We start from the raw sequence: 12,889 nt of genomic DNA on the forward strand, positions 1-12,889 counted from the left end.
TATATATATATATATATATATATATATAATATATATATATAGTTAATCCAAACATGAAGACACAACGAGAAAACAACTCGAGGACGTGGAACAAAAATAGTGTTATTGGACGCTCAGGAAGGAAAGGAAGAATGAGGGTTTAACGTTTCGAGCGGAGCTCTTCGTCAGAAACATAGGAAAAGGAAAGATCCAGAGAAGGGAAGACGGGGGGGGAAATCGCCAACGGTACACACACGGTCACATAGTGGGAGAGTTTAGAAAAAAACATAAGACGAAGCCCGATGGTGTACGAAACAAACAGATGTATTAATATAACGCTCAGGAATAGAAAAAGTATTTTACGTTTCGAGCCAACGCTCTTCTACAGAAAGGGACACAGGAAAAAACAAGGAGAGAAACAAGGAGAGAAAAATATATATTGATAAACGTGTATATATATGTGTACCAACGTTTATCAATTTGTGTTCCAAGATTCCAGCTGTGAAATCGTGTCTTGAAACATGTATTGACGAAATATTCCCGGACAATGGATGAGCGTTAAAATAAAATGAAAAATAAGTACAGTCATAAACGAGTGAAGAACAAATATATAGCGCGTTTGTCTATTTGGCAAAAAATGTTTTTAAAATTGACCATCCCGAAATACAGCAATATATATATATATATATATATATATAATATATATATATATATATATATATATGTACATATGTATATGTACATATGTATGTATATGTATATGTGTATATATACACATATACGTATATGCATACATATATACATTTATAAAAAATATATATGTGTGTGTCTATAATACACAGACAAGCACACTCTATAGGATAGACAGATAAATTGAGTTACATGTATATATATACATCTTAACAAACATACACGCACTTGTTTCTGATATGTATATGTGTATGTATATGTATATACACACATACGAATGTGTGTGTATTTGTGTATATGTGTATGGTTGTATATATTATATATATATATATGAGAGAGAGAGGGTGCGAGATGTGTGGTTTTCATCCATCACTGTATGAATGTATTTTGTATGTCGGTTTTTGAAAGGAACTTATGACGCAACAAGATACCGTTATTAACCTCAACCATTGCATTCGTGTCAAACGAAGAATTTCTCTGCCATTGCGCATTGTGTAACTTTGAAATGAAGGGGAAAATTACAGAATATTTGCAAGAAAAAGGGGGATATTGCCTTTTTTGTGTGTTTCTTTCATAGAGTTCAAAATTACAAAACCTAAGAAGATATCGACAAAGAGAAAAAAATATATAAAATGGAATATTCTCACATAATAAAAGATTAAGGAACAGAATTGCCTCAGCTGTTTCTCCTCATCTTAGTAATAACTGAACTTGACTAGGAAGATGAGATGGAGCGTGCGGTCGAAGGTGTTTTGATAACGAGGAAAGGGAAAGACGATGACAAAGGCAGAGATAAAGATAGAGTGAGTTGGGGAGAGAAAATATTTTGCATCCAAAAATTACAACAATGAAAGAAAATGAATTTAAAATCACATAAAGAAGGCATAAAAGAAACGCTGATCAATTAAGAAAGTTGCTTTAACTGAAGGATTTCTTCAAGACATGTTTCAGCCATTTTTTTTTTTTTTGCCTGAAAATTAATTTCGCGCTGACATTACAGAACACAGCTTGATTCAAAATGTCTTAGAATATATTATTTTAATTAACATAATTATAAGAACAGTAATAACAATACGAATAGTTCTATTAGTAATAACTACCGTTAATATCTCTACTATTATAACCACTTTTATTATTATTGTCTCATTTTATTTGTAATTTATTGATATAAATCTGGTTTTATAGAGTTAATACCAACGTCACTATCATAACAATAAATATATTACTTTATACTGTAATTTTAGTTTTGTTTGTTGTATAATAATAATAATAATAATAATAATAATAATAATAATAATAATAATAATAATAATAATAATAATAACGGCAGCTTTATTATGTATGGGATTTAAAAAATCAGGTTTGTTACTAAATCTGTAGTTTACAGCTACATAATTATTTCCGTAACGCAAAGTACATTACGTGGTCCCAGTGCAAGAAAAATAACTTTATTTCTTTGCAGTTAATAGTACTACTATTAACATTAGTATTATCATTACTCTAATTATTATCATTAACACTTGCTTATCATTATTTTCAAAATTACGAGCATTATTTCTCTGATCAATATAATAATAATAATAATAATAATATAATAATAATAATAATAATAATAATAATAATAATAATAATTATTATTATTATTATTATCATTATTATTATTATATTATTATTATTATTATTATTATTATTATTTATTATTATTATTATTACTACTACTACTACTAATGCTACTATTATTATTAGTAGTATTGTTGCGTTGTTATTATTATTATTATTTTTATTGTCATTATTATTAAGAATATCAATAATAATAATGACTTTAATTATAATAACAATTCTTATTCTCTTCCATATTGTTATATTTTCTTTATATTAAAAAAGACGATTCTGCATTCCTTGTATATGTTTATTTATTTTTTTATATGTTATTTATTTATTTATTTTAAAATAATTTAACGCTCAACTGTAGCACATGTCAATGATTATCGGGTACATGCCGTGTTGAATTTTCTCACTACACTTCTTATAATCAACTTTCACAGGGATACCGAACAAGAATCTATGATGTGAATAGTAATGATATTTTTTTGTTCTGGTTGCAGGTCTAAGTGTTTGACACCTGTATTATCCTGAGGGAAGCTTTAGTTTTCTTCCTATGCATTTATTCGCTATCTTTAATGATATTGTGTTGATAGGAATGCTGATTTTTGTTTTTGGTATTCACAACAATATATCTCACGCTATGCTCTTAAAATATTTACTTCGTCTCTACTTTTCAAATGTTACCCTTACGTAAAGGGATATCGTATAGATATTATAGGTTAAATTGACATGAAAATAGTTGGTTAATTCGTTGACACGTCTTACATATGCCAAATTTTACGTCAGAGTCATCATGATAAATTGGAGAATTATGCAAATGGATATTTGAAGTATGGAAAGAATCTAGAAAACGAAACAGCACATACCTTTTTTTCCATGTGTCCAGATGGTACACATAACACAAGTCACAATCCGAGGCTACAGTGTCAGAGGTTTGCTTAAATTGTGACGTGATAAGATAAACCTCAATATGAAATGAATGCAAAAAACCTTCTAAAAAATTCCGCTGCGCTGTGTGTAGAGATTAAATCTAATCGTTGCTTAATTGTTCGTATTTGAGCAACTTAATTCCATGTGATCCATGTTAGCCATAACTTGCCAATGTTTGACATTCAGAAAATCCATTCTTTGACAAGTTTAGAAATGTGACTACTTCCACCAACAACTAGTCTCACAGCTACAGCAAATGTTATCTCTCTCTTGCATATATATATATATATATATATATATATATATATATATATATATATATATATATATATATAGCAGCAAATTAAGGAACGGCCATAATAGGCCGTTCGACCCACTAGAAATAACAGCCAAGGCTTCAACCGCAAAATAGTAGTAATTCCGTAAATCAGGAGAAAATTAAGAAACATTTACCCTGTTTCACTTTATACAATGCATTGTTTCATCGTTTTTTAATGGTAAATCAGCCTGATTAAATTAAATTAAGCTAATCTTCCATAGGCCAACAGATTCATCAGTAAAGTAAGCCAGGAGGGAGAGATATTTACACGAGGCAGCACCACTACCGCTTCAGCAATATCTAACCTAAAATTTTTAAAATCATCGTACTCGCGCCAATTTATCGGCAGTAAATATAAGCTGCCGATTCCATTTCGGAATTAAACAGAAAATTCATAATTAATCAATATTGGGTAGCAAAAAATTCAGAAGAAATTATTTTGCTACCAGCGGTCTAGTGAGAAAAAAGGAAATAGTCAGAGACTATTTATAAATTCAACAGCAAATTAAGGAACGGCCATAATAGGCCGTTCAACCCACTAGAAATAACAGCCAAGACTTCACCCGCAAAATAGTAGTAATTCCGTAAATGAGGAGAAAATTAAAAAACATTTACCCTGTTTCACTTTATACAATGCATTGTTTCATCGTTTTTTAATGGTAAATCAACCTGATTAAATTAAATCAAGCTAATCTTCCGTAGGCCAACAGATTCATCAGTAAAGTAAGCCAGGAGGGAGAGATATTTACACGAGGCAGCACCACTACCGCTTCGGCAATATGTAACCTAAAATTTTTTAAATCATCGTACTCGCGCCAATTTATCGGCAGCAAATATAAGCTGCCGATTCCAATTCGGAATTAAACAGAAAATTCATAATTAATCAATATAGGGTAGCAAAAAAATTCCGCAGAAATTATTTTGCTACCAGCGGTCTAGTGAGAAGAAAGGAAATAGTCAGAGACTATTTATAAATTCAACAGCAAATTAAGGAACGGCCATAATAGGCCGTTCAACCCACTAGAAATAACAGCCAAGGCTTCAACCGCAAAATAGTAGTAATTCCGTAAATGAGGAGAAAATTAAAAAACATTTACTCTGCTTCACTTTATACAATGCATTGTTTCATCGTTTTTTAATGGTAAATCAGCCTGATTAAATTAAATCAAGCTAATCTTCCATAGGCCAACAGATTCATCAGTAAAGTAAGCCAGGAGGGAGAGATATTTACACGAGGCAGCACCACTACCGCTTCGGCAATATCTAACCTAAAATTTTCAAAATCATCGTACTCCTTAATTTGCTGTTGAATTTATAAATAATCTCTGACTATTTCCTTTTTTCTCACTAGACCGCTGGTAGCAAAATAATTTCTGCTGAATTTTTGCTATCCTATATTGATTAATTATATATATATATATATGTATATATAAACGTACGTGTGTACATAATGCATACATAGTAATATACATACATACACACAGTCAGATGTAAATATGGACGAGCAATTCGAATGAGTGCCCAACAATGAATTGATGGATAAAAATGTTTATCAGGAATCATACTTAAATTAAGTAGAAAATGGAGAAATCTTGATCAACAACAATTCACCACCATCGATTATTTTTTAATACATAACACTATCCTATCTAACAGCCGTTTTTGCTTCCAATGTCCTACAGTGTTGCCAAAGAAATTTCCGCGAATAATATTTGTCATATTTTGTAACACATCCGATCTGAAACATGGAGCGTCAACAGAGTGAAGAAAAATACATAAAAGGAAAGAAAAGGAAAGTTGTTGTTTTAAACATTCCTCGAAAATCATATTCAAAAGTGCTTTGGGACGAATTGGCCAGCAACTAATTGTCCTGGGGATGAATTGATTAACGACAAATTGAACGGGGACAAATTGACCGGGGACAAATTAACCGACGAGGAATTGTCCTAGCACCCTTCTAAAAATGAAGACTGGTTTCGATTTGCCCGACTAAGACCTACAATGTAGGGGCCCCGACACGACCGTTGTCCACTGACTGAAATAATTAAAAGTGGAAAGAGAAAAAGAGAGTTGAATGTTAACAGAGTAGCGGAAATTAGAGAAACAATAGACCAGGAAGTATTCGATATAATAACGTAATGGCGAAAGATTGTTTATGAGATGGTTGTATGAAGGTGAATAAGAATTTGATAATTATCTGGTTTGTAAACAACAGACTGAATGGAGACACAGATTAGGAGGATAAAGTAAGCAGTTGATGTATTAAAGTGATTGTAGGATAACTGGAAGAAAGAGACGGCAAATATCAATAATATATAAGCAGAACACAACAAAGCAGAATAAAATGGTATTGAAAGACATATGTATATAAATATATATATATCGAGAGTACAGAGAAAACGACTGATGTTAAATAAATAATGAGACAAGTTCCATGAGGTTTAATAAGGAAAGTCAAGCTGCTTTTCGTTATAGCAGAAAAAGCGGAGTCAGCAATCAGTCTCCAGCGAAATGCGTTTTAGCAACACTTAAATACAAACGATTTTTAAAAATACAAACGAGTTCAGTTTATAGCAGAAATGTAAATATTCAGGGATTAATTATGGGAGACGAAAAATCGCGTAAACAATCTTAGATTTTCAAAAAATTTTGCAACAATACAATTCCGATTCATTCAATATGTCGCTAAAACAAATTTACGAAGAATAAATTTGTTTTGGTGTTGGCAATTCAAAAATATCTCATCCATAGAAATCAGCATTCAGTGCATTTGTCCCTATAACAAATACTCCAGACTAAATCCTTCGGAGTGGTGCTCCAGCTTGACCGCATTACTGTCTCTGAAAACATTAAACCATAATAGATAAGAAAGGACAGATGAATCTACTGCTGTATCTTTTGCTCGGAAGTTTAATATATTTCAGTTTTTCTTTTATTTCCTAAGGAAGGCTACGTTAAACAACTGCGAAGATTTTTGTAAGTCACTGAAGTTTTATATATATCGTGTAAGTTTATATTTTTTTTCTTTTAATTATTTCAGTCATTTGACTGTGGCCAAGCTGCAGCACCGCCTTTAGTCGAGCAAATCGACCCCAGGACTTACTCTTTGGAAGCCTACTACTTATTCTATCGGTCTCTTTTGCCGAACCGCTAAGTTACGGGGACGTAAACACACCAGCATCAGTTGTCAAGCGATTTGGGGATACACACACACACACACACACACACACATATATATATATATATATATATATATATATATACATACATATATCGGCGGGCTTCTTTGAGTTTCCATCTACCAAATCAACTCACAAGGCTTTGGTCGGCCCGAGGCTATAGTAGAAGACACTTGCCCAAGGTGCCTCGTAGAGGGACTGAACCCGGAACCATGTGGTTGGTAAGCAAGCTACTTACCACACAGCCACTCCTATATTTTTTATATAAATATATGAATATATATCGTGTAAGAGCGTGGTCCTCTTGCTTATCTTGCATGTTGTGTAAATGCTTCGTTAGTATCTGTAAAAAAGATATCTTGGGGAAAACCACTTCTAATAGAAACTGCCTTCTTTTTAAAAATCTTTTCCACTGATTATTTCCCAGTTGAATCTTCTGCCTCCATCCTGCTTCCTCTTCTTCATCCAATTCTTTCAAAGACCATTTCTGTTCGTGTCTTCTTTTTACTGTTCTACTAAATAAACCTGTCCAATGCAAGCGAACATTATTATCATTACTGATGATGTTGATGATGAGAAAGAGGAGAAGGGGAGGAGGATGGAGAGAATGATTCTGATGATTTGAATATTGATGCTGCTTGTATAGGTGTAGGAGTCTTTCGTATTCATGTCGATGAGTGATGTTCATGATGTTGATGATGATGATGATGATGATGATGATGATAATGATGATGATGATAATAATGATGATGATGATGATGATGATAATGATGATGATGATGATTATAATGATGATGATGATGATGAGATGATGATGATGATGATGATGATGATGATGATGATGATGAATTTTGTTATGATTAATTTTATGTTTTATAAGTCATCGATTTCTCTTGCAATCGCTGTCAGTAATTAGAAGAAAATGTTTATAAACAGTTTTCTCATGATAGAATCATGGGTTGTTGAGTGGAAAAAAATAACAGATTAGATGCTTTGTTTACGTAACATTGTACTATTTTCCTACAACCATGAGTGGCTCTATGTGTGCGTGTGTGTGTGTACTGTCACGTGTATGAGAATTATTCTCTCGTTTATTAAGTAACAATTCAACATTAGTAGTTGATTTCACACAGTGTAAAATACTGTAAAATCAATTTCCACGTCACTAAATTTGTTTTGTATCATTCTTCTTGTTATGTTGTTGTTGTTATGTTCAACCTAAAGGTGAAATTTAATCAGAAGAGTTCCAGCACGACCAACTCATCGTTTTGTATACCTGAAACTACTTCCTGCGATGTGCCAAAGCTTCCCCAAAAAAGACAGTTGCAATGGTAATTATTGGTTTCAGATTTTGGCACAAGGCCAGCAATTCTAGGAGAAAGGGCAAAGTCGATCACATCGACCAGTGCAATACCACTGTTTATATTAGCGATCTCGAAAGGATGAAGGGCAAAGTCGACTTGAAATTAGGACGTAAATGGAGACAAAATGCCACCATTCTGCTCGATGTGCCACCGATTCAGCCGGATCGACCCCTAACAATGGCAACTCTTACGAGTGAATGTTGTTCTCCTGTAATTGAATACGATTCTCACAACTTACCAATCAGTCTTCTCTTGTTTCGTTACGCATCGTGATTTGTCAATAGCCCCCAATGGCAGAAGGATATTGGTAGACAAGGCGGTGTGCACTTACCTCAAAAACGTGAAACGATCTTAAAGATGGCGTGGATAGGCAACCGCAATGTATAAGACGCGTTTCCTCTTTCATGGACTCCGGGTTGCTCTTCTCTTGACTTACTCAAACCCTAAAGAATCCTTAACGACACATGGCTATGATGCTTCCCCACTACTTCTACATGTGATCAGAGATGCACATATCATCAGTTACTAAGAGAGATGCTCAACTGGTCAAGGTCAAACAAATGACAAGCAAATCTGTGGTATTGAGCAGAATATTTGTTGTAGCTCATCTTTTATACCAAGACAAAACAATGTGCATGATAAAACTTCCAATCAGTTTAGTTCAGAAGCCAAGAGAGCCATTGCTTGGTATTGCATCAGGGTATGTTATTATTTATATTATTTACATTATTTACATTTGACGGATATTTGTCCGCATCTTGTTTGTTGTTAACACAACGTTCCAGCTGATATACCCTCCAGCCTTCATCAGGTGTCTTGGGGAAATTTCGAACCTGGGTTCTCATTCCGATTGGTATTTTTCGATATTATTATTATTGTTGTTGTTGTTATTATTATTATTATTATTATTATTATTATTATTATTATTATTATTATTATTATTATTATTGAGTGAGAGAGCAGTTCATGCCATCAAAGTGACATTGGGGTAAAATATACGAAGCCCAATATACCCATCATGACTACCCGTCTGATAAGGGTACACCAGGCACATGCATCACAATCATATGTGCGCGACATGGTGATCTCATATCAAGATAAACAGCACATGACCTTGCAGGTGGGGCCCAGTTAGAATTTTCTTCAGGTTGAGTAGCCCATCCCGCTCAAAGGGTCCCTGAATAAGGGTTGTTTAAGGATGTTGAAAGAACCACCCATGTTTCCAAAGGTGAATTATTCAAACCCCAAAGAATCCCTCTCAACACATGGCTATGATGCTCCCCCACTACTTCTGCTCGTGATCAGAGATGCACATATCGTCAGCCACTAAGGGACATGCTCAACTGGTTAAGGTCAAACAACTGACAAGCAAATCTGTGGTATTGAGCAGAATATTTGCTGTAGCCCATCTTTTATACCAAGACAAATCAATGTACATGATAACACCTCCAATCAGTTAAGATCAGAAGCCATGAGAGCCACTGCCTGGTACTGCATCAGGGCATTTATTATTATTATTATTATTATTATTTATTATTATTATTATTATTATTATTATTATTATTATTATTATTATTATTATTGCTACAATTATTATTGTAAAACATAGTCTAATCTCCTGGAGTCTTTCTGTATATACACAGTAGCTGAATCTAACATCTGAGCTTCTGTTATACTACGAAATGTATGAACGTGTTTGCGCAGTCTAGTTCCGAATGTTTCTCTTTTGGGATGAATACTTTTAAATATTTTCGGGGCAATCTTCTTATGAATACATTCGGCTGAGGACTGACAAATTATATTCTAACATTGTGTATGTAATTCTATATTACTAAATGTTTTCAGTTTTTACGACATTAGCGCCTTCATTGAAGGATGTTGGTTTTCTCCTTTTCAATTTTGTAAAATATCTCTGAATGTCCCACGACACCCAGAAAATGAAATGGTTTTATAAAATCTTGACAAAACACTGAAACCGAAGATTTTGATTAATGTTACAGTATTTTAGTAGGTTGGTGTACTTCAATAATATTTGGGAGAAGTTCAGCCAATGTTTACCAAGTTTAATACAAAAATAATCGAAAATTTAACTAGAGATAATTATACAGTGAGGGCAAAAAAATCAATATTATTTGTCTGTTAGTGATTATTTTTAACTTGTATTATTTCATCACGTAGACTTCTACAAGTACACGTTTGGACTGCAGAGAGGCTCCAGTAGATAAGACTATGTTTTTGTAATAATAATAAGGCAAAAATCCCCTGGGACTTTGACTTCCAGTCTGGCAAGGTGTTAGAGCACAAAAGGCCGGATATAGTAACCTTTAGGAGAGACAAACATGGGTGCTAAATAATTGACCTGGAAGTGCCAGGAGATCAACGAATCATCAAGAAAGAAAGAAAGGGAAAAGGTCGATGAATATGGAGACACGAGAATTGAGATAGCTAAGAGGTGGCAGCTACGAGAGTCATACGTAAAGGTCATCCCTAGTCTCATTGGAACATTGGGTTCAATACCATCCAAACAGAAATTTCATCTGAAAAACTTTGTAAATGCTCTTCAATCTAGATGTATTACAACAGTCGGTATTTAATTGTAACAGAACGCATATTGAGTAAAGTACAGTCTGACTGAGCTCCTTCTTGTGACTTGACAAACTGTACAAACACCCGGTAAACACAATATCTTCAATCAACAACCTCACGATAATCTATACTGTGCGACGTCTATAATAATAATAATAATAATAAAATAACAATAATAATAATAATAAAACGACTTGATGCAGTACCAGGTAGTGGCTCTCGTGGCTTCTAGTCTTAACTGATTGCAAATGTTATCATGCTTTGTCTTGGTATAAAGGATGGGCTACAGCAAATACTATTCTGCTCAATACCACAGCTTTGCTTGTCAGGTGTTTGACCTTAACCAGTTGACCATGCCCCTTAGTTGCTGGCGATATGTGCATCTCTGATCATGAGCCTCAGTAGTGCGAGAGCATCATAGCCGTGTGTTGAGAGGAATTCTTTGGGGTTTGAGTAATTTACCACGGGAAATATTGCTGTTTTATTCACCAGCCTGAAAACAAAATTTATTTAGGGACTTCTTAAGCGGGATGGACTAATCGACCTGAAGAAAATTCTAACTGGGCTCCACCTGCAGTTTCATGCGCTGTTCAACTTGATATAAGATCACCATGTCGCGTACATATGGTTATGTCGGTGACTATTGTACACTTATCAGACGGGTGGTCATGGCGAATATATTGGACTTCATATATTGGTACCCCAGTGTCACATTCATTGCATGCACTGCGCTCTCACGCAATAATAATAATGACAATAATAACAAAAATAATCATAATAATAATAATAATAATAATAATAATAATAATAATAATAATAATAATGACAGAGTTGGCCAATATCTCCACTGGCTAATAAGTCGGCATTACAATATCAAAACTGCCGACAAGTGGTATAATCACCACCCTGAGGCTGTAACTGAAGGAGAAAATGTAACCATTCTGTGGGACTTTCCAGTACATACAGACCGAACCATCAAGGCCAATAAACCAGATATTGTTGTGAAAGACCAAAACAATAAAGTTTGCTTATTGATCGACAGGAGCATCCCCTGTGATCATAATATCTCAGCGAAAGAGTTTGACAAGCTCAGAAAATATAAAGACCTACTCATTGAAATTGAGAAAATGTGGCATCTCAAGGCGGTTACAATACCAGTGATCGTAGGAGCACTAGGAATGATCAAGAAGGGAACCGAAAATTATATGAGAATGATCCCTGGCTTACCATCCCTGCAAGAAGTGCAAAAGATTGTCTTAACTGGTACATCACACGTATTGAGAAGAGCATTGTCGATGTGAGAACTGTTGCTCCTCATGTATTTTAATTTAACTTTAAAAAATAAAAAAAACAAATAAAAAAATTAACGAACTACTGAGTTTGGTTTAATGGCCTACCAATATACACTATGAGTTTCTTTGCCCTAGGAGTCGGGAAGACACTCGGCAAGAAATGGAAGAAAATTTGAAAGAAGGAAAAAAAAAAAAAATAATAATAATAATAATAAGTGGCTCTCATAGCTTCTGATCATAACTGATTGGAAGTGTTATCATGTACATTGTTTTGTCTTGGTATAAAAGATGGTCTACAGCAAATATTCTGCTCAATACCACAGATTTGCTTGTCAGTTGTTTGACCTTAACCAGTTGAGCATGTCCCTTAGTGGCTGACGATATGTGCATCTCTGATCACGAGCAGAAGTAGTGGGGGAGCATCATAGCCATGTGTTGAGAGGGATTCTTTGGGGTTTGAATAATTCACCTCTGGAAACATGGGTGGTTCTTTCAACATCCTTAAACAACCCTTATTCAGGGACCTTTTGAGCGGGATGGGCTACTCAACCTGAAGAAAATTCTAACTGGGCCCCACCTGCAAGGTCATGTGCTGTTTATCTTGATATGAGATCACCATGTCGCGCACATATGGTTGTGATGCATGTGCCTGGTGTACCTTTATCAGATGGGTAGTCATGATGGGTATATTGGGCTTTCTTTTCTTTTACCCCAGTGTCACTTTGATGGCATGCACTGCTCTCTCACTCAATAATAATAATAATAATAATAATAATAATAATAATAATAATAATAATAATAATAATAATAATAATAATAATAATAATATTAATGTAAAGAAAAGAAATATCGCAAGTAACTGCAGAATATGTGGAGATGGACAAGAAACAATAAATAATATTATCTCTGGCTGCTCTGTCCTGGCTAAGGAATATATTCACTGAC

The sequence above is a fragment of the Octopus sinensis genome, linkage group LG6, assembly GCF_006345805.1.
Source record: "Octopus sinensis linkage group LG6, ASM634580v1, whole genome shotgun sequence".
Classification (NCBI taxonomy): Eukaryota; Metazoa; Mollusca; class Cephalopoda; order Octopoda; family Octopodidae; genus Octopus; species Octopus sinensis.